Here is a 22,983-nt window from a genome sequence, read left to right on the forward strand (position 1 = left end):
ATTGGGGGATTTTGGGGGAGAAGGGGAGCCATTGTTGATTCCACACCTGGGAGTCCTTTAGCTGGGGACAGGGGGGCTGTGGGGGAAGGGAGGGCATGAAGGGAGGGCACAGGGGAGGGGGCGCACAGGGGAGTTGTAAGGTGGTAATTATGTAAACTCGTGTTAGAGGAACAATTATCGAGCAGATACTGGTGCCAGTCATTGCTCATGCCTTATGTTTTTTAATCCTCATAAAGACTTATGAAGTAGTGTTCTTATTGCTGTCTTTCCACATGAGGAAACTGAGGCTCAGAAGATGTGTCATTTTCCTTGAATGACATCTTCAAAAACAAGAACACCCATGGTCTTATAGAGCTCCGATTCATCCCTTCAATAAATAAGTGTGAAGCGCCTGCTCTGGGCCAGGCATTTACCTAGCAGCTGGAGATTTTAGGTCAATGAAAGTTAATTTACCAAGTGCCTAAGGATCCATGGCGAACCTACTGACTCTTCTGGTGAATGGCCTGCTTCTGGACACACAGGTGGGACCCTGCCCTTTGGAGGCTGAAGTCAGATGTGGGGACAGACTTTCATCAAAAGATCACACAATGCAAGAGGCGCTTGATGCTTGAGTGGAGGCTCATGACTAGGGAGCTGGAACCAGGTTTCATCAAGCAGGGCAGTGAAGGTCTCCAGCTGAGATCCAAGGGCAGTCTGGGAGGCATCTAGGTGAGAGCGATGAGCAGAGCCAGTTCCAGGGGAAAAAGCAGGGAGCACTAAACTCAGGAGGAGCTGGGGACTCCAGGGGCTGCCCAGGTGAATATCAGACTGCAGTGGGGCCTTCTGCACTGAGGGAAGGGCGTGGGGAGCCCCAAAGGCCATTGGGCAGGTTTCTACCTGGGTCAGGCTGATTGCTTCCAGGCTCCACTGCCCTGGGCTCTGTAAGGTAAAAGGCTTGGACTGTGGAAGCAGACAGTCGAGAGGCAGGAGACAGCTTCACAGAGCTCTGTGAGGTGAGTCTTCAGGGATTGAGAGCAAAAACCTTGGGATCAGCAGTGATTTTCCGTTCTTTCCCCACTTTGGATCATCAGCTCAGCCTGTTGGCCTTACTTTCACAATGCATCCAGAACATAACCTCTTAGCGCCACCTGCGTCTCTTCCTCCCTGGAAGAGGAAGAGACATCTACATTCACCTGGATTAGTGCAGTAGCCTCCTAATTTCCTCTCTGCTTCTGCCCTGGGCACCCTACCGCCAATGCTCAATGCCAGTGAGAGAGGTACCTTTAAAACACAATCCAGATCATGCCTAAAACCCTCTGGGGGATTATTGTCTCATTCAGATAAAAGCTCAGAGTCCTTCCTTTCAAAGGCCCATGGGCCCAACACAATCTGCACTTCCCTGTTATTTCATAACTTCAATTCCTACTCTGCCTTTGCTAAGTAGTCACTCTGACTTCCTTGCCATTTCTGTAACATGCCAGGTCTGGCCCCACAGCAGGGCCTTTGCATTTACTAGTTCATCTGCCAGAATGTTCCTCCAGATTTTCGCTTGTTCACTCCTTCGCTCCCTTCACATTGCCCTCCGTAAGTGCTCCCTCTCCATTCTTGCTTTGATGCTTGGTTTTGTTCTAGTGCATTCACCTCTGATACACGTGAATTTCCTTATTTATCGTGTTTGTGGTCTGCCTCCACTTGGGCAAGGATTTTGTTCATTTTGTTCACTGTGTATCCCCAGTGCCTAGAATAGTCCTACCAATCAGAGATGCTCAACTAGCCAAATAAGAAGGGCCAGTTCCTACTATGGGAGGCAGAGAGCAAGGCTCAAAAGGGAATTAATTCTCTGTTACATTCTGAATTAATTCTGTGTTACATTGTGTTTAATTTTTTTTATTTCGTCAACTCCTAACAAGAGTCCTCTATGGCGACAACTATTATTGGCTCTATGTCATAGGTGAGATAGCTGGGTTTCAGGGAGGTAGTGAAGTAGAGCTGGGCATCTTTCAAATCTCAAGCAACATGGACTGGTACATGCTTTTCCAACTGCAGGAGCTTGAGCAAGCTTCTGGCCTCTCTGTGCCTCAGTGTCTTCATCTACAAAACGGGAATAATCATGGTACCAACCTCTAAGTGCTGTTGGGAGGATCCAGTGCTATGATTTGTGCACAGTCTTTTGCTCAGGCTGCACCCAAGGTGTTCAGTGTTGCTGTCATTATTGGAGCTGCACTCTGCTGCCTAAGTCACAGGACTTGGGCTACTTCCTATCCAGGAGTCTCCATCCTCTTTCCACAGGGGACTTCAGGTCAGCCTGGGCTCTGCCTCCAAATGGCAGCAGCCCAGCTTGTCCAGTCCCATTTGTTTAGGCAGAATTTAATTTCTCCCTAAGCAGAGAATCTTCTGCCCCCTCCTGCCCTAACTCTTGCTCTCATCAGTGGGAAAATGAGCTCGGGCTGCTTTCCCCCTGGTCCAGAACTCCAAGGTGAAGAATTTCATTAACAATCAAGAGGACATAATCAACATTCTAATAATTCCAGATCCGCACTCCCCCTTTCGAAGCCCCCCCAAAGTGCCCGTGTCCCCCCTACTCCACCCCATTCCCAGCTCTCCCATACTCTCACCTTGACAAAGAAATCTCATTTCCTCTCCAGCCAAATTTGCTTTGCTATTAAATTCAGCACCTTACCTTCTGCCCTGATGAGGAGGGGATGTGCTCAGACTTCCCGGACTTCTGTTCTGAAAGATGTTGCGTGGAACAAGGGCGTCACGAGAGGCAGGCTGCTCTTGTACCTCCTGGAAGGTTTGGGGGTGGGAGTGTGTGTCACACACGTCTCCTCAGGGACTCAGCCAGGAACAGGACTCCTTCTGGTGTGGAGCAGGGTACCCTGGTGATTTCTGGGGACTGCTGAGTGTTCTAGAGTTGGTCCATGGCCTTTTCCACTTCCAAATGCATTTCACAGGGCCCCGGGGCCCCACCTCAAAACCCCTACCCCGCCCTTAGAAATCTCTAGCCCATGCTACCTTCTAGCTATATGATCTGGGTAAATAAAGGTTTCTGAGCCCACATCTGGTAAGGGCCTTCTTGCTGGTGGGGACTCTGCAAATCTGGAGGTAACCCAGGGCATAGAGCGGGAAGAGGAACACGTAGGAGAGACTGAGCCGAACTGGGTTTTATAACAGACCCGCTCTAACTCCATTAATCCATGAAGCATTCCATGGTAGAGCACTTGCCTAGAATGTGCAATGCCCCGAGTCTGATCCCCAGCAACACACACACACACCTTAAAAAAACAAAATCCATGAATGGATTCACCCACTAATGAGGACAGAGCCCTCATGAGCTCATCACCTCTGAAAGGTCCTACCTTTCAGAACCTCACATGGGGGCTCGGTCCCATCAGCTTTGGTGGAACAAATCCTATTCATACCATAGTAGTTTCCTTGTCTATAAATGGCAATAATGCCCCTCTCTCAAGGTCACAGGGTGGGGAGAGGTGCAAAATGACATAATGCCCAGTGGAGTGCCAGGCACAGAGTCAGCAAATTGACAATGACTGCCACATTACCATAAGCACAGCAATAGTGTCTGTGGCCCTTGACTCTACAGCAGGCTATGGCCACTCTCCTTTCTGTGCCGCACTCTTTCCTTTATGCACTTGGAATGACAGATTGAGTTCTTATGGGTTCAGGGAGGTGTGGGGATATTTATGTTAAAGAGCCATTTTTGTACAGTGTGGTCCGTGGCATGGCTAACGAAGTTCTGGGGGCAGTAACCCCCAGCCCTGAAGGGGCTGCCTACATGGAGGTCAGAGGCTTCTGCCTCCAACCAGAGTTAACTTCTGAACTGAGAGACCTGAGGGTCAGGAGGGGTTTGCCTGGGAGTCATAGGTGCTGGGAAGTGGACACTGGCAATGCAAAGACCAGGAGGGAAACTAAGCAGGATCCTAGGCCGTGCCCTCCAGCTCATTACGTGTGTGTGTGTGTGTGTGTGTGTGTGTGTGTGTGTGTGTGTGTGTGGTACTGAGGTCAGAGTGTCCTTGTCAGCTATAACTCAAAGTTTGACTTTCATTGTGAGGGCAATGAGGAGCCATGGAAGGACACTGAGGAGAGCAGGGACCTGAGTTTTCTTATAGAAACATCTGTCTGGCTACAGTGTGGGGGCCAGATGGGATAGGAGGAAAGATGAACAAGGAATGAGAGGTTGCTGGCCAGGGCTGTTTAGATAAGAAAAGTGGACAGATGCATTTCAGAAGCCATGGTGGTCAGGGCTGCACTCTGGCTAGCTGGGATCTTCCTAGAGCACTCCACTGAGGCCCCTGCATATCTGGGCCCAGGTGCCTGTGTGGGAAGGTGCTTTAGGGAGCTTAGGGAGCTGGAGATAGGGCCAGGAGCAGGAGCCCAGGGGTCCATGCAACTTTGGCTTGGCCCAGCTGAGCCCTCCATGCAGCAGGGCCACAAGGATTCCAGGCTAGGTCACGCACTGGTGACTCATGTTTGTAATCCTAGCTATTCATGAGGCAGAGATCAGGAGGATGGCAATTTGAAGCCAGCCTGGGCAAAAAGTTCAAGAGGCCCTATCTCGAAAGAACCCATCACAAAAAAAGAGCTGGTGGAGTGGCTCAAGGTGTAGGCCCTGAGTTCAAATCCCAGAACTGCAAAAAAACAAAAACAAAAAAACAATGGATTTTAGGCTTAGGGAGGCTGTAGCAGGAAGTTTCGTCCTCTAAATCTCTGTGTTCTCCTGAAATCCTTTTCCAGTCTTGAGCAGCCATGGGGGCACCTCCCTGGGCTCCCCACACAGCACACAACCAGCCTTCCCCTGACAGTGTGACCTAGGTCCATGGTGAGCACAGGGAGAAGGGAGGGAGGGAGGGAAGAAGGGGGGTGGGGAGAGAGAGAGAGAGAGAGAAAGGAAGAAGAAGGAGAAGGAGAAGAAGGAGGAGGAGGAGGAGAAGGAGGAGGAGAAGAAGAAAAGAAGAAGGAGAAGAAGAAGAAGGAGAAGAAGAAGGAGGAGGAGGAGGAGGAGGAGGAGGAGAAGGAGAAGAAGGAGAAGAAGGAGAAGAAGGAGAAGAAGAAGAAGGAGAAGGAGGAGGAGAAGAAGGAGGAGGAGGAGGAGGAGGGAGAAGAGAAAAGAAAGAAAAGAAAAGGCAAAGGAGAGAGGAGCAGAAGGGTGAGGAAGGGAAGTGGAAGGGGAAGAAAGGAGAATCCTGGAGGCTACCGGAGTTGCTAAGGGTAGGAATACTCCTAGATTCAGACTAACTCCTTAGGGGACAGGTGACTCTTCAGTCAGGAGGAAATCTCCAGACCCTTTCCAGCTCTGGTAGGGCAAATGACTCTGTGTCACTTCCCCCCAAGCTATTTCTGTCCTTCCTCCACCAGGGGATCTACAGTGTGTTCATGCAAGCGCACCCTGGAAGATGGGAGTAAGAAGAGGAGAAGCAAAGTCCTGTCTCCCTTTCTAACGGGGACAGGAGGGGCTGTTCCCACTATGGGGGAGGAAAGGCAGATGGTTAGGAGCCTGTTGGAAGGTCTCCCGCCCTCACCCCTCTGGCCCCCAGTCCTTCCTCCATATGGCGTTGCACATTCTCGTGCCCCGAGACTCTCTCCAGCAATTCCAGGCCTCAGAATAAAGACCTAACCCACAAACAAGGCTGTGTTCCAACCTCCAGCCCCTGCACGTGGCACCCCTCCCCCCAAAGGCATCTTCCCTGTGCTGTTGCCTCTGCTTGGAGCATTCTCCTTGTGCAGCCATGTGCTATCCTCCTTCATGTGGCCAATTCATCTTCACCCTTTGGGTCTCAGAACCAGGAATTTTTCCCAGACCACACCTCCAAACTTTGGTCTCCGCACTACTGGTCTCTCCACCCTCCAGGAGGCCTGGGCTTGCTCCAACCTAATGGTTGTGTGTTGTAACTGTGAGGCAGGAACTTGCCCGGTGCCTGCACTCATTAGGTACTGGTGGAAGGAAACCCCAGCAATTACCAACATAGCAGCCTTTCCTGCTATAAGCAGGTTAAGAAAACAGGCCCATAAACTAATTTTAAAATTGTTGTTTTTCTATTTTGGTACGGGGGGTTGAGCTCCAGGCCTCATACTTACTGAGCAGACGCTCTACCAGCTGAGCTACACCACCAGCCCTCTTGAGTTATTCTTCAGATAGGATATTGCACTTTTATCCAGGGCTGGGAGTCCTTGTACCACCATCCTTGTACCTGTAGCCTCTTGTTCATAGCTGGGATCATAGGTGTGCACCACCACATGAGGTTTGTTGGCTGAGATGGGGGTCTTGCTAAGTTTTTGCCTAGGATTGGCTTTGAACTTTGATCCTCCTGATCTCTGCCTCCTGAGTAGCTGAGATTACAAGGCATAAGCCACTGTGCATGGGCTGTTATTATTATTTTGTGGTACTGGAATTTGAACTCAGGGCCGCCTTTAGACACTCCACCAGCCCTTTTTTGTGCTGGGTATTTTTGAGATAGGTTCTTGCAAACTATTTGAACCCCAATCCTTCTGATCTCTGCCTCCTAGGATTACAGGTGTGAGCCACCAGTACCCAGTCCCAGATCACAGAGATGAAAAGCATTTGGGAGCCTCATTCCCAGGCTCTTGTTCTCTCACTGTGGAAGGAAGAAGTGGGGAGGCAAAAGATGGATGTGCACAGGGCCCTGGTAGGGATAGGGTCAGTCTGAGAGTCCCACATTATCGGAGTCTGTGATCTGTGTAAACGGAGACAGGTGTGCCATTCTTGACTAGATAGGGACCCTCTCAGTCTGGGGCTCTTGGCTTCCCACAGTAAGGGAACCCTGGAAAAGCCTGTCCAGGACTGGGGGGTGGGAGTGATGGGGAGCCAAGCTGGCTGGGATCTAGGATTGGAGATTAACATCACCTCAAACCCCTGTGGAAGCTGAGAGCTGGTACCTTGGGGCAAGGCAGACCCTGGGGAAGCAATCACAGGCTAATAGCCTCCCAGCTTGAGCTGCAATTAGGGGCAGATTCCCAGGAGGTTGCAGGCAGTGGGAAGGGCAGTTGGTTGGTGTGGGGGCCTCTGCAGTCCTACCTCTAGGTCAGAGGGGCTAGGATAAAGGCACAGGGAGGGTAAGGACATGGGGGATGGTGCTTAGAGGTGAACCACAATCACGGAAGATTGCAGGGGTACTTTCCCAGACCCCAGATATAACAGTGAAAAAAGCCAGTCTTTAGGTCCTTAGCCTTTCAGAATGACAGTTTCCTTCCCTGTAACATGGGAATAATAATAATAGTGTCTGTCTCTCTGAGGGTTGTCTGAAGGTTAAATGAGCAAAAGCAAATAGAGTGCCTCTCTCAAAACCTACCCTCACTCACCAAGTGCTCATTAGGCACCATGACAATGGTAAGGACCTTGATGGTGGGCATCAGCATGGTCCGTGGAGTCATGAAGGCCAGGTGCCAACTCAAGCTTCCCTGCTTACCAGTGTCATGCCCTTAGCCCAAAGACTGAACCTCAGGCTGCCATCTGTAAGCAGAGCTAACAGTTCTTAGCCTAGCCAGGGGCCAGAGGATGGGTGGGGAGCAAACACTGCCTGGGCCTCAGCTTTTTAAGATAGAATGGCGCCTCTACCTGGATCCCAGTCACAATCTGGGCCCCAACTGTCTCCAAGACACAGGCAGCCCTTTCTGATGCCAGAGTCTGACCGGAGAGGCTCCAGAAGGGGCCCCCCACCCCAATCTGTCTATGTTGGCTTTCTGCAGAGCACTGAGAGGGGCTGACGGGTACACATGAGTGGTTTAGAGGATAGTGCTGTTTAGAACTGCCACCAGACACACAGCAGCTCTGAGAAGCCAAGGACCCACAGGACCATGTCAGTATTCCAGCTGGGAGGGGCAGGGAATGAGGCGGCTGGTTCATCCTCACTGGCCTTTTCTGAGTACTCTACATCTTCTACATAACCCCATTGGAAGGGAATGGGCATCCCAATTTTACTAATGGGAAAACAGGCCCACGCCATGAAGGGCCTGGTCCAAGGCAGCCACAGGATTTGGGCTTGGGTTGTCCTAAGCTGGGCTCAGAGGGCCTTAGGGAAGGTCAGGAGCAGCCTAGGTTTTGCACACCCCTGCAGGTCCTGGCCTGCATTCCAGAGGCCTGGGGGAACTGCAGTGCAGACTGGACCAGGCTACATGAGGAGCCCATATTCAGATTCTGTTTATCCAAAGACTGCACTTGCAACTCTGCACTAGGACCACTGGGGAAAGGTCCAGAAAGATGTGGAGACCAGTGTCCTGCCCACAAGTTCACTGACTGTGCCACAAGGACAGGGGAGTCCTGCCCCCACCCCTGTGTTTCAGACTCTTATGGTCCCACTACACCTGCTATTCCCCGCTCCCAAGTCCAGGTGCTTTGAGACAAAGAGGCAGTAAACCCCGGCTTGCTGAGATGGCTGCTTTGGGGTAAATATAACCTGAACGTCCCAGGTTCTGGCTGACTCAGCACAGCTGGGCCCAAGGTGTGCCCCTCTTTAGTTGGCAGAGAAAGTGCCAATTGGTGCCACCTGACTCCCTAGAAGGGGGGGCTCACCTGTTCACCAACCCCAAGTCCATCACAGTCTTTGGAAGAGGGAGCCATGCTCCCTGCTGGTATAGCAGCAAGAGCATGGGCTGTTGTGGGCCTGGGTTCAAATCCCAGCCCTGCTACTTATCAGCAGTGTGGCCTGAGTCCCAATTTCTCTGTCTATAAAATGGGGATAATAGGACCCACCTCCGTAAAGATTAATAGAGCATTTGTAAGGAGAGCACAGGCATTTGGCAAACACTATGTACTTTCTTCTCTGGCAACTGAAATCCACCATTAGCAGAGCTGTCCCCAGACTCCTCTTTAAAATGCTCAAAGCTGGGAAGAGAGGAACAGTTATTAAGTCCATCTGAGAAAGAGCACATGCAAAGCTCTGACTTTCACAGCTGTAGGATGGAAATGATTATGTTCCTCTTATCAAGTTACTGACACCTGAGAAAAGCAGGGCTGGCAGGGCCTCAGAAAACAGATTCAGGTTCTGCTCCCTTATTTTAAAAAGGCGAGAGGCAGTGGGGGGAGCTGCTAGCTCAAGGTCACCCAGAGTCAGGGATTGGGAGAGTCAGATTTGAATCCAGTTTGCCTGTGATTTTGCTTCCTTGTGTCTGGAGGAACAGGTCCTGGGAGAGAGGTCCTGGGAAAGGGGTCTGGGCCTCACTGGGAAGGGGCCCTGCTGCTCTTGGCCACTTAGTCATAGTTGGCACCCAGCAGGTATTCATTGAGTGAATGAATAAATGAATGAAGTGGCAAAAAGACAAAGGTTCTCTCTCTGGACAGGGGGCGTCTCTGTGGGACACTGGTCACCTTGACAGGGGCCCTCAGGCCTAGGGTTGAGTTTACATGTCTCCCCCTCCTCCTCCTGATGGCAATAAGGAGGGAGGAGGAGGATTAGCAGGGAGAAATACAAGGATGGGAGCTGTAGCCAGAGGGATGGAGGGGTTAGACTGCTGACAGCTGCAGGGAGCTGAGCTTTGAGAAGAAGGAAGAGGCAGGGATGGCTGCCTTTGTCAGAGAGCTCTGGGAGGTACCCTGTCTGTGTCTGGGGGTTGAGGGAGTGTGTAAGGCTGGCGGTGCCTGGGGGAACCCTGAGTCACACTTGCTCAGAGCCTGGGACACCTGGGGAAAAGCCGCCTCCATTCCTTACAGGCTGACCAAGCTCAGCGTTGGCTGCTCAGGATCTTGTTGCCATGGAGATGCCAGCCAGCTCCTCTGAGAGCATTAGATGTGCAGGGCGTGGTTGCTCTCAGCATGGTTTGAAACCTGGAGTGGATATGGGGGTGGTGTTGTGACCGCAAAGAGGTTTGGTAAGACCCTATCAAGGACAGAGCTTATAGACATATGTGATGTGTCTGCCACTGGCTTTAGAGTTCACAGACCTGGCCTGAGTCCCAATTACAACTGGTGGTCCTGGACAAAAGATGTCACATCCCTGAGTCTCAGATCTCTCATCTATAAAATCAGGTTAACAGTCTTCTTCCTTGGGTCCTAAGGACAGTCACTTGAGCCTGTCTAAGGAAAGCCCCTCACTAGGGCCCAGCAAAGCCTTAGTGAGTAAAGACTATTATTTCTGTAATTGGTGCCAGGGTAGGGGCTCTGCAGGAGTCTGCCCTAAGGCACAGCTCCTGACCTGGGCCTGAGCTTTGGGACTCTCCATGAGGCTGCAGTAAGGCCTGGCTCCTTCTCCACAGACAGAGGCAATCAGGAATCAGGAGTTATGTCATCCTTTGAACATGGGCCTGCAGGCTCTGCCGCAGGCGTATCTGAAAAATAAATAATAACAACGTGAATAATTCACAGAATCCATGTGAATAATTCACCATGGCCTCCCAAGCACCAGCCGATTAGTCACCGCAGACCCGGATCCGGCCCTGTCTGCCTCTGGCGGCCCTACTGGCCCTAGGGAATGCAGCCTGACCTTTGGGGCAGGAGGTGGAGGACATGCAGGAACACTTGGAGAGCCCTCTGGGGGCTGCAGTGCCCTGAGATAGCACTGATGGTTTCTGTGGATTCTACAAGGACCCACAGCCTGGCACTGATCCCACTGAGTGGGACCCTACAACTGGTCATCTTAAGTCACCTCCCCTCTCTGGACTGCATTTTTGGGCATTTGAGCAAAGCGAGCCCCTTATCATTATATGTGGCTAAGGAGCCCTGGCTGCCAAGATCTAACCATGGCCTGGTCTTTGCAGGGACTCCAGGCTGCATGTCTCTTAGCTCTAAAATAAATCCTGAGAAGTTCACCCAGGCCTCTTACATCTGTCTTGGGAGTTCAGACAAGGTGGGGACTAAGTGGCTTCTTTCAGGACTCAGATAGACCTCAGTTCAACCCTCAGTTACTATGTGACTTGGCCAAATGACTCAAATGTTCCTTGTCTGTAAAAATGGGGATTCAAAAAACACCTAGCTCATAACACTATTATGTTGTGTGGATGAAGTGATGTCATGACCATAAATTGGTTAGTGTAATGCCTGGCACGTAATAAGTGCTAAAACCCAGTGGCACCGTTTCATTATCTCTCCAAAGACAGTGTGCTGGAGACCTGGGGGTGGTAGAAGGTTGCTCAGACATTGCAGATGTTTACATAAAACCTGATTTGCAGGCCCAAGAGATGGGCACAGACTGCTAGCCAGCCCAAGTGAGGGCTGTCTATAAGAGACCAGGACCTCCAAGATCCTCCCTGTAAATGCTATACTCAAACACCCGGTCTCCCAACTATTTCCTCCTGAGCACTTGCCATATTTGCAATTATTTTCTTAGCTACTTGTTTACTTTTTGATTATCTGCCATCCGCCCCCCCGCCCACCCATCTGTGAGCTCCACAAGGACCTGTTCCTATTCACATTGTGTTTCTAGTCCCTACGATACCTCCAATCACGTAGTAGATACTCAGTAAAATATCTGTCAGTTGAGTGAAAGGCTCCATCAAGTGGCCTGTGACCATGAAGGGTTGCTGGAACAGAGCCCACATTGCAGGTGAGTCAGGAGGAGCTCTGGGGGCAGCAGCTGGGTATGCAGCTCAGAGAAGAGAATGTGGTTCTGGGCCAACCCTGCTTGACTGGGTGCTGGCTATGCTGCAGGGTTGGGGTGGTACCTATCTCCCCTTCCTTCCCTACCTCCCAGGTAAGCCTGGGAGACCAACAGTACATGGGAAGCTTAATGGTGGCACAGGCTCACTGTGCCTTCCCCAGTAATGATTTAATCGCTTGTTTAGAATTTCCTGTGGCATTAATGATCATCCCCTCAAATGGGGAGAATAACTGGCTGTGTTCTCTCGGTGAGCAAACTCCCTGTTAGCAGGGAGCTGAGTCTATTCTTCTGTAATCTTCCTCTCTCACCTGCCTGCCACTCATGGTGGGGGGAGTGATGGAGATGGATGAGTTCCTGGGTATAGAGAAGCTGGGAGGCCACCTGGAGGCTGTAGGACCTGGCTGGGGCTGAGAGACTGCAGGGAAGGTGGTGACAGAGAAAGAGATATGGAAATTCAGAGAGGATAAGAAACAGTAGTGGGGGTTTTTGGGGAGAGAGACAGACACACAGACTCTGGGAGTCTGTGTTCTTAGCCTGAGGATTCCCCAAACTCAGTTCATAGCTTCCAGTTCTCCCCAGTTGCCTCACTCCTCTTATGGTTTTGCAAAATCTTCTGTGTATGAATGTGTCCCCTGAGTGTGTACATGTGGGCATCTCTGGAGCAGTGGTTCTCAGAGCATGGCTCCCAGACCAGCAGCTGCGGTGGTGGCCGGGCCTGTATATGAAATGAACATTCTTACTTCTGTTCCTCCCCAGGCCTACTGAACCAGAAACTCCCATGGGAGGGGCCTCACACTCTTTCTAGGTGATTCCGGTGCCCTTGGTTTGGAAAGCCCCACTGTAGTAAGGTGAGGGGAGCCTGTGCTGTGCTCACACGGGGGTGTCTGAGCATTTGGACCTCTGTCCTCAGCCAGGAAGCTACAGCAGCAAAAGGCCACAAAGGCCCAGGCAGATGGCAGGCAGGCCCCACCTGCAGGGCCCCAGCAGGCTGTTGCAGGCAGCAGCTTGAAACAAGTAAGGAAGGAAGAGGGGATTGGTGGGAGGAGGTGGGGAGCCAAAAGGGAGAAGCTGTTTGGAGGAGAAAGTAAAAAGAGGTGAGAAGGACAAGCCAACTGGATGTGTGTGGGGACAGGTCCCCAGCAGGGAGGGGCATGGGCTCCTCCCAACCAGGCTAACTTGAGGGAAAAGGCTCCATCCTGAAATTCACAATGAATCTAAGTTAGGTAAGTGACCTACTTGATGAGTTTTGTATGTAATAAGATAAATAAATGAAAGGAGTAGAACTAGGAAATAACGAAGACCTTGTAAGAAAACCTTTTTCTTAGGCCAGGGGCTGGTGGCTCATACCTGTAATCCTAGCTATTCAGGAGGCAGCAATCAGGAGGATATCGGTTTGAAGCCAGCCCTGGCAAATAGTTCATAAGACCCTATCTTGAAAAACCCTATCACAAAAAAGAGCTTGTAAGTGTCTCAAACCTAGTACTGCAAACAAAAACAAAAAACACCTTTTCTTTAAAATGTAAAGGAGGCGGGGGGGGCAGGTAGCAAAAAAAATGCCAGAACATGGAAATTGCCCCTACTGGGCAGATAAGTGAGTCCCCAATTGCCCAGCTGCCTGGGGAACAGCAGAGGCAAGGCTGGGCAGCAGGATCCGTGTGCTGGCACTGAGATCAAGCTACCTCCCACATGCTTCCAGCCAGTGACTCTGACCTGAGGCACTGGGGACCCATTTTGGGGAGACCATGGCAGACCCTAGCACGATGCTGACTTCCTATGTTCAGGCCCAAACCCTCTGCATCACTTGTTCCCTTTAATTACCACTGGGGACTGTCATTCATTAATGTTACACAGTCCTTTCTGAACTCATTTCTATTTTTGGCTTGTGAAGACCCCTTGGGGGTAACAAATTCCAGAAGGTGGACAGACCACAGCTGTGTAAAACAGAACTTCCCTTCAGAAATCCTAAACTAAGGAACTCCAGCTTGTGATGGGGCCCCTTGTTCTGGGTGGCTTGTTCTTTTTTTTTTTTTTTTCCTTTTATTATTCATATGTACATACAAGGGTTGGGTCATTTCTCCCCCCTGCCCCCACCCCCTCCCTTACCACCCACTCCGCCCCCTCCCTCTCTCCCCACCCCTCAATACCCAGCAGAAACTATTTTGCCCTTATCTCTAATTTTGTTGTAGAGAGAGCATAAGCAATAATAGGAAGGAACAAGGGTTTTTGCTGGTTGAGATAAGGATAGCTATACAGGGCGTTGACTCACATTGATTTCCTGTGCGTGGGTGTTACCTTCTAGGTTAATTCTTCTTGATCTCACCTTTTCTCTAGTACCTGTTCCCCTTTTCCTATTGGCCTCAGTTGCTTTTAAGGTATCTGCTTTAGTTTCTCTGCGTTAAGGGCAACAAATGCTAGCTAATTTTTTAGGTGTCTTACCTATCCTCACCCCTCCCTTGTGTGCTCTCGCTTTTATCATGTGCTCAAAGTCCAATCCCCTTGTTGTGTTTGCCCTTGATCTAATGTCTGCATATGAGGGAGAACATACAATTTTTGGTCTTTTGGGCCAGGCTAACCTCACTCAGAATGATGTTCTCCAGTTCCATCCATTTACCAGCGAATGATAACATTTCGTTCTTCTTCATGGCTGCATAAAATTCCATTGTGTATAGATACCACATTTTCTTAATCCATTTGTCAGTGGTGGGGCATGTTGGCTGTTTCCATAACTTGGCTCTTGTGAATAGTTGGGTGGCTTGTTCTGATGGAGAGTTTGGGAGGTCTGGACAAGTCCCCACCCCCCAGCAATGATTCCAGCAGCCCCTCTGCTTCCATTCTCCTCATATTCTAAGCTTGAAGTCAAACAGCCCAGGCTCAAGAAGTGGCTCGACCTCCGTCTAGCTGTGTGACCTTTAAGCAAGTCGCTTATCTTTCTGTCTTCACCATTCCCATCTGAGCAATGGGAAATGATCATCTTCCCTATTTCAGAGATTTCTGGGCCATATGGCATTGCATAGTAAATCATCTCAGGCTGCTTCCTGTACATCAAGGAAGTTCGGCCCAATGGCCACTCTGTTCCAGGCCCAGGTAGGAGAGCCATGAGTGAATAGGAAGACCCCTGCCCTCAGGGAGCCACATTCCAGGAGTGGGGGGGGGGCAGGAAGATGGCCATAGGCCAGTGAGCAAATCAATACAGTGATTCTGAAGAGTGATATGAGCTTGGAGGGCCGTAAAAATGGCCATAAAAAGGTGACAGGGGACAGATGGCTCATCATGGAAGACCTCTCTGTTGAAGTGACATTTGAGCTGAGAAGAAGCCAGATCTGTGGATCTGGGGGAGAAATTTCCTTTCTCAGTTTCAGGATTTATAAGAAATTCAAGACCACATATTTTGTTGCCTAGAATTTGACCCCAAACCCCATCCCTCATCCCCATCTCCCTAGGTCTCAGGTTTCCCCCTCACTGGGCTTAAAGTCCTATCATTAATGGATCCCAGGCCTGGGAAGGTGCTGGAGCACTGGGCTAGCAGCTCTCTTCCTTGCTTTACTCCCACGCTGTCTCTCCCTTGGCTTTCTGCTGCCCAGGGGATGGATGCCTCTTTCCAGGGCACTCAGCTACCTCTTACATAATCTGGGCAACATCTCTGCCACCACTGAGTCCCACATCCATCCTAGCCCTGGGGAGGCAGATTTATAGGGGGTTTCCCAGGGGAACCAAACAGGCTTCCTCTTCCCTCTGGCTCAGAAGCTGCAGAAGGGGCCCTGCTCAGACACACTTTCTTCAATGTTCAGATGAGAAAACAGACCTGCAAGGGAGAAGGTGCTTGTAAGGTTGTCTGCAGCCCAGGCGGTGACTAAGCAAGGGCTTGTGGCCAGATCTCCAGAATGTTTTCTGGGCACACATGGTGCATGCTTACATTTAGGTCCTTAGCCTCTTGAGCTCCAGAGCTAGGTCCATGCAGATAGCCCCCTCAGAGTTATCCCCAGACCAGCATCTATGCAGTTAGCTTGCATTAGTCGTGACTTCCTGGGGGAGCCAAGGTGAGCAATTGAGGCTTTGTAGGAAAGAGAGTTCAATGGCTGCCAGATTTCATTATGTATGAGAATCACCTGGAGGTCCTGTTAAGCAGACTGCTTGCTTCCACCTCCAGAGTTGCCCATTCAAGGGATCTGAGGTGAAGTCTGATGATTTGTGTTGCTAACAAATTTCCAGGTGAAGCCAATGCTGCTGCTCTCAGGACCACAGTTTGAAAACCACTGCTGTAAGTGATTAGTGCTCTCCACTATGGGCATGCAAGAAGGGAATTTTGACAAGTAGGGCATGCATTTGTCATCCCTCTTCTAGTAGGACTGCTGAATCTTTTTGTTACAAATTGTAAATCCTTATTTCATAGGCAACCCGAGGAATCTTTTCAAAATCTAAGCCTAATTGTATGACTTAAAATCCTTTGAGGCCCTCCCCAAAGAGAAAATACCATAGTGTGGCCTGCAAGGTCCTATACAGTGTGGCCACGGCTCACATCGCCAGCCCATCTTATAAGGCCATCTGCATCTCCTTTCAGTCCATCTCACTGACTAGCGTAACTCTAGCCACAGGGCATTTGCACATGCTGTTCTCACTGCATGGAGTGCTCCTACCACCTAGGCTATTTGCTTATTAAATACCAACTTGTTTAGAGATGCCAGGTAAGTCCTTGTTTCTTTAGGGAAGCTGCCTTGACCTCCTTGACCTTATCAAATACATGTTCTCACATGTCTTTTCTTGGATGCATTTAACACAAAATAGTTCTGTAGCAACTATTTGATTAACACCTGTCTAACCCACCAGATCATACACTCCAAGAAGGCAGAGACCCTGTATTCCTTTTATTATTGATTCCCTCAAGCCCAGCACAGTGCCCGATACATAGGAGGGCCTCAGTAAATAGTCATTGAAAGAAAGCAAGAGTGGAAGGCATTCTGACTGTGCACTGGGCTTCTGGAAGAGGAAATGAAGGTGGGGGCAGACATGGCCACCCAGTGACCAACAAATGTTTATTGAGGATCTACTATGTTTAGAATTATGTGGGCCTCAATGCCAGAAGAGCTCTATCTTAGGAAGAAGCTTGGAGGTGGCCAGTGGGAAGAGGAAAAAGAAACTCAAATCTCCTGAACTCCTCTGCAGGTTAGTCCTTTGCTTGTGCCTGTGCCAGATCCTTGCATTCTCAGAAGAGGTCAGTGTTATAATTCCCACTTTCCAGATGAAGAAACTGAGGGTCTGAGAGGCCAATGAGCCACCGTCCATGACCCCCCCTTCTTCCTTCAGACATAGAGGAGCCTGAGAGGTCCTGAGAAGGAAGAGCGCAGGTAATCTCAGCGGACAGGAGGGTCTCTGTTCTGCTCAGGCAACCTAACCCCATTGGCTGATCAGCAGTGACAAAACAAAGTCCTTGTCCTCATGCAGTTTATGTGCTAGTTACAGGAGACAGAAAAGGAAACAAATGAAGAAAGAATTATCAGTTGTTAAGCTCTGTGAAGAAAAGAATGGGAGTAGTGGGCCAGGTGCAGATGTGGACAACATTCTAAATGGAGCACTGAGGACAGAGGTTGTGAGGTTGGAACTGAGGCCTAAATGGTGGGAAGGCTCCAACTTTGCCACGAAGGACAAAAGCTCCATGCCAAGCCCATACTTTTAGAAGCCCTAAGATGTTTAAATGTCTTTTAAAATCAAAAGAAAACAAGGAAATTTCAGGTTGAAAATATTTTGATACATACTATTAATATACCTGTGCTTATACCAATACAGTCACAAACTATTATTTGAATTGTTTTTATGGATGAAGGGACTCACAAAGACAATGGTGCTGGAGCCCACAAAAATTGTAATGTGACCCTGGCTCCGACCACGGGAAAAGCCACAGAAGAACATTCAGGAAGAGGGAAAAGTAAATGCAAAAGTCCTGAGTGGGGAATGAGGTGGCCATGTTTGAGGTACAGAAAGGTCTTCAAATTAGACGGGTGGATTGGGGAGGGTAAAGAGAAACGAAGTTGTGGGCGGAGATGATGGAGAGTGTGTTTGGAGAGACGTAGGTCAAGGTGAGGAGGTGAGATGATGACCAAGGGAGCGTCCACTGACTGACTGAGGAGCAGCAGGTGGTGGGCTGCTCTTCAGTGTCACAGTGGCAAGGCTGTACCTGGGCTTGGGGGAGACAGTGAGTCCCCTTTAAGGGAAGGCCTGAATGAAGACGTAGCTCCTGCTTCTTTTCAGCCCAAATGCAGACCCAGGCAGAGCTGTCTCCTGACCACCCACAGTCCCTTAAGAGGGCTCCTGGACTCTCCCCCTCTCCAAGAAAAAAGTGGGCTTTGTCTCGTGGGCATCAGCACGAACAGGTGTTGCTTGGCAGGTGTTTCCATGACTGGAAGGTGTTTCTGAGTTGGGGGGCTGAGCCCCTCTGTCTTGGCCTCATTTCTGGGGCTCATACAGCCCCTCCCTGGGGCACCAGACTTGGGGGGGATGGGGCTTCCGCAAGTGAGATACAGCAAGAAGCTATTTAAAGCTGCCGGCAGCTCGCCCCTTCTGTTCACGGCTCTGCCGGGTGGGAGCTGCCATCGTCACGCACCCACCGGCGCCTCAGGAACACAGCAGCCCAGCGCACCCACACAGAGACACGTGGGGAGGGTCTTCACGCACCTCGCGGGGCAGGCCTGTGTTCTTACAGCCTGTGGGGCAGGGCTGATAAGCGGAGTGGACCCTGGACAGCCTTTCACCCCCCACTCCAGTTTTCCATCTACAGCCCAAAAAGGTAACCTAAATTTAGGTCACCCTCCCCTGCATTGGCCACAAGTGTAACCAATTAGCAGCTTTCCAAGGGTGTTAGTGGAGGCAGGGGATTTGCAGGCCCATGTGGGGCTGGAAGCTTCTTGGCCCTGGTCCTCCAAAAGCTATAGCCCTGAATGAGTGGTCTCCCTGGAATGTTCCTGACCCTTCTGGACCTCCATCACTCAGGACACCCAGGGTCCCAAGCAGGGAGCTGGGGATTGGGGGGAGGCTGAAGGGGTGTGCAGGTGTTAAAAGTACAAACTGTAGAGGCTCAGGTGGCGACTTAACCTCTCTGAGCCTGTTTCCTTTTCTGTGATAAAATAATGTCCATCTTAGATAGTTGGGAAGATTTCATTAGAATTAAAAATATATATATAGCTTCCCTATAGTTTGCACACAGTGCAATGGCTTTGTTGATATGATTATTGTTATCATGATACATTTTGAAATTGGTCTCCTGTCCCCCATATCAAAGAGTCATCAACGCCCCGTGGAGCCGATATAGGCTGAAGGGTCCTGGGAAGGAGAAGCAGTGGTGACCGTGTCCTCATTTGGACTGCGTGATATCCATGGTCTGGACGCATACTGACCTCTGGGCACATTTGAGGGTTTCTGGTTGAACCTGGGCTAGCAATAGTGACTGCTGTTCAGAACCCCGTTCTGTCCCTCAGCTGCATAACACCGCCTCATAGCCCCCAGCCAGGAGCGGCCAGCAGTCCCTTCTCAGGGGAGAACTGCTGGGTTACCCAGACCAGGGCAAATGGTAACTCCAGCTCTTCTTTCTGAACCAGACAGACAGGGTCAGCCAGTTCTCTTAAGGGACAGGGGCCAGACTGTGGTGATAAGGGGACCTATAAAAGGAATGTCCTAGATTAGGAAGGCCTTCCTGATTCCAAAGTTGCTGAGGCAAGAGGCTCATGAGTTGGAGGCCAGTCTGGATTACATGGCAAGACAAAAAACAAATAAAACAACAGCAAAACCAAACCCAAAACAAATAAAAACAACCAACCAAACAAAACTGCGCAGGGAGAGGAGAGATGGATGGGTGGCCTGCGGACTGCTAGTTGAGGGCTAGAAGCTGCAGTGTGAGAGCAGAGAGGCGAGGGGCAAGCAGAGGGGGGTTCCAGGGGCGCATCCAGTGGCCTCATCGGCCGTGTCCCTACGTCATGAAAGTCCCCATTCTGACCCATCCCCTACACCCTCATTCACTATCCCTTGGGCCCTCACACGATGTACTATCTCTCAACACAGGATCCCGTTTGCCCCAGCCAGGGTCCCCTTTGTCATACCTAATACCCCTGCCCAGCACGCCCCCCTCATTGAATTCTTTCTTTATTGAACTCCCTCCAGCCCACATCATTGCATCCAGGGGTGCTGTGACCCCCCCAACCCAGGGTCCTTGCCAGGCAGCCTCAGGTCCTGGGCCATGCCCAGGACTCCAGCCCAGCCAGTTCCCTCTTCCGGGTCCCCATCATCCCCTTCCATAGCCATGTTCTGCAGCCAGCCGCCCAGGAGCTGAATCAGAGCCATACAACTAACATTTTGCACACACGTCTCTCCAGATGACAGGCAAGATGGGCCTTCTGCCCTCAGCCCACACACACCCGTGCTCAGGAAGCACAGAGAGCCAGGGCTGCACCCCACATGGGTGGGAAAGAGGACTGGGCGGGAGAGGCCCGATCCCCCTTTGGTTAGCAAACCTGGCCTTTGCCCCTCAACCTTTTTTTGTTCAGGGCTTGGGACTTGCCTTTTAGGGAACAGAAAAAGTACAAGGTAAGATGCAGCAAGAACCAGGGACTGGTAGAGAGAGGCAGCAAGAGTTTACATCATGCAGAGACAGGGACAGGACAGAAATGTGACAGGGAAACTGAGATGGAGAAGCAGGGTTAGAGACTAAAGTAAGATAGATCAGAGACAGGCACAAGGAGAGACAGAAATAGGAAGAGAAAGGGTGAAGGACTGAGGAAGAAAGCAACCTCGGAAAGGGAAGAAGATGTGGCACTTGTGGGGAGAGGAGATAAAAAGGAACCCTGAGCAGAACCAGAAGAGAGGTGAGCACTCAGATAGGGACAAGCTGTCAGAAGGCCCAGCAAGCCCTGAGGGGAGCCTTGGAGAAGTTCCAGGAAAAGGGAACCCAGGGCTCCCACAACAGGATTGGGGCTATGCCTGGAACAGGAGCTGGCAGGTGAGCCCAAAAACACAGCTGGATATCTGAAAGAACCCAGAACTCCTGTTTGGGGATGGGGGATGGGGCTGGGCTGATCTCTGCCCCCAGCCAGATCTTCTGCTGCTTGCCTAGTGTCCTTGTGCTGGCCACGTTTTATCTGCTCAGTCACATTCCCAGTGACCACATTGGGTGGAGCCCTACTATACACCAGGGACTTACAGCTATTATCTCTTCCTATCCTTTCACACAAAACACATGTAAGGCCTACACCATTGTTAGTCCCATTTTACAGATGAGGAAACTGACTTGCAGACATGGGAAGATGTTTGTCTAGAGTCATCTGACTCCACCATGTTACCTAGCAGCCTCTGTTTTTCCAGCAGTACTGAGAAGCTCCATCCCTGTGGCTCTGCAGTTTTTCCTTTCACCTACACATACATGTGGGTGTACCCCAGGAGACACACACAGGAGCACAGAGGGGACACGGTATCTGCCCAAGGCTTTGCCACCCCCAGCCCCAGCTCCTTTTGCTTCCCCTCCACAGTATTTCAGATCACCTCCCTCTGGCTCATCCACTAAGCATGAGGATGATGTCACTGCTTTTATTTAAAGAAAAGGGCTGAGCTAGAGCTCTAGGATGGGGGTCCATGTGGGAGCAGAGCCAACTGACTGGCTTCTTCTGTCCTCACAACTGCAATGTACTGAGCTGCTTCACAACCCCTGACTCATCTTCGGGAAACTTGCCCTGTGGGGCCTGCTCCACACAGAGAGCAATGGGAAGCAGGGACCCAAGGTCTGTGAAGGATTCTTGGCAGTCTGGGACACACTTTTGTTAAAGCCATCTTCAGGGGAAACTGAGGCTCTGGGACCTTAACTGAGTCATCCAAGTTGGTTATCTATGCATGGCATCCCAGTAGGAGGGTGATGGGGAGGATCGAATGGGGAACTTACTCCCAGACTCTTTCATCCTCTAACAGTCAGAGTCTAATTACCTGTTTTTCTCTGGAGTACATGAAAGGGGCATCAGTGGATGAGGCCCAGCTGATGGAGCTTACCCACAATACCTTGCTTCCAGCTCCACTCCTGCCTAGAGGGCTCTGCACAGGCAGTACAGGCTCAGATCAGTAAGGAGACGACATTTGAACCTTGGCTTTGCCCAACTGCAACAGATGGAAGTTGAGGGAGAGGTGGGTAAGGGAGAGAAGGTGGAGGCAGGTGATGAGATGGGTAGGTGCCAGCTAACTCTTGAGATGGCCCCAGGAGTCTTACTTTAGGTCTTTCACCTGCTGAGAAAGTACCTACCTGGTAGGCAAAGAGAAAGTAGCTCTGCTTGGCTTCCTGTGGACTTCCAGTTCACTTCTATGGCCTATCCTCTCATCTACACCAGGATTTCTCAGCCCAGTCTCTAACTCTTTCATACTGCAGCCTCTTTTTTGAGGTCTCTTTTTTTAGGCATGTAGATCCCTAAGTACTCTTTTAAATCTAACATCACTAAGAGGTTGGCACATGTTGTTCCCATTTTACAGACGAGGCAACTGAGGCTTAGAAAGGGTATACAACCTGCCCAGGTCACAGAGCTGGTAAGCAGCTATTATGGTTGGAATCTCAAATGTCTCCCAAGGCCTTGTGTTAAAGGCTTGGTCACGGCCTGTGGTGCTATCGGGAGGTGGTGGACTCTTTACGGAGGTGGGGCCTAGTAGAAGGACGTTAGGTTATTGGAGAGAACTTCTTCCCCATCATGATGCTCTGCCTCCCCACAGGCCCAAAGCCATGGGGCTGAGTCAACATGGACTGAAACCTCTGAAACCGCAAGCCAAAACAAATCTTTCCTCCTTATAAATTGATTAGCTCAGGTATTTTGTCATAGTGACAGAAAGTTAACTGATGACAAAGCCAAGGTGCAACCCTGTCTGTCATGTTCCAAAGCCACTGTCCTCTGTGTCTCACTGTTCTGCAGGATTCTCCCCTAGCTCCCTCAAGACCCCCCAGCCTCCCTGTACTCCCTTACAATGGACTGCATGTTTATGTCTCCCAAATTCTAATTAATCCTAAACCCCAAGGTGATGGTATTAGGAGGTAAGGCCTTTGGAAAGTCACTAGGTTCTTGTAAAGTGGATCCCAGAGAGCACACTTGTCCTTTCTGCCATGTGAGGACACAGCTAGAAGGTGCCGTTTCTGAGGAAGCTGGACCCCACTAGACATTTGCTCTGTCACTGCCTTGATTGTAGACTTCCCAGCCTCCAGAACTATGACAAATACATTTCTGTTGTTTTTAAGCCACCCAGTTTATGATATTTTGTTATAGCAGCCTGATCAGACCGAGATATCCCCCAACTCTGTAACAGGACTGGGAAGCTTACTGAGGGTTCACAAATCTATTCTCTGCAGCCCTATTCCAGCGAGAGGCTCCAGACCACATGCCTGGGACCACCATCTTCTTTTCCCTTATCAATTCCCAGGGTCCCCAACCCTGGCAGT

General features: G+C 50.5%; 1 long non-coding RNA gene across 3 annotated transcripts in view; it reads right to left on the bottom strand.

Annotated features, from left to right (window-relative positions):
- LOC141424139 (uncharacterized) overlaps positions 1–22,983 on the bottom strand; it is a 49,622-nt gene that overhangs the window by 13,058 nt on the left and 13,581 nt on the right. For all 3 annotated transcript variants that reach the window (XR_012449037.1, XR_012449036.1, XR_012449038.1), the window contains 3 exons: positions 10,143–10,275; positions 2,660–2,766; positions 454–1,143 (listed from right to left, as the gene is read on the bottom strand). This is a non-coding gene — a long non-coding RNA (uncharacterized lncRNA). The remainder of the gene's footprint in view (positions 1–453; positions 1,144–2,659; positions 2,767–10,142; positions 10,276–22,983) is intronic.

Source organism: Castor canadensis, chromosome 6 (genome assembly GCF_047511655.1).
Source record: "Castor canadensis chromosome 6, mCasCan1.hap1v2, whole genome shotgun sequence".
Lineage (NCBI taxonomy): Eukaryota > Metazoa > Chordata > Mammalia > Rodentia > Castoridae > Castor > Castor canadensis.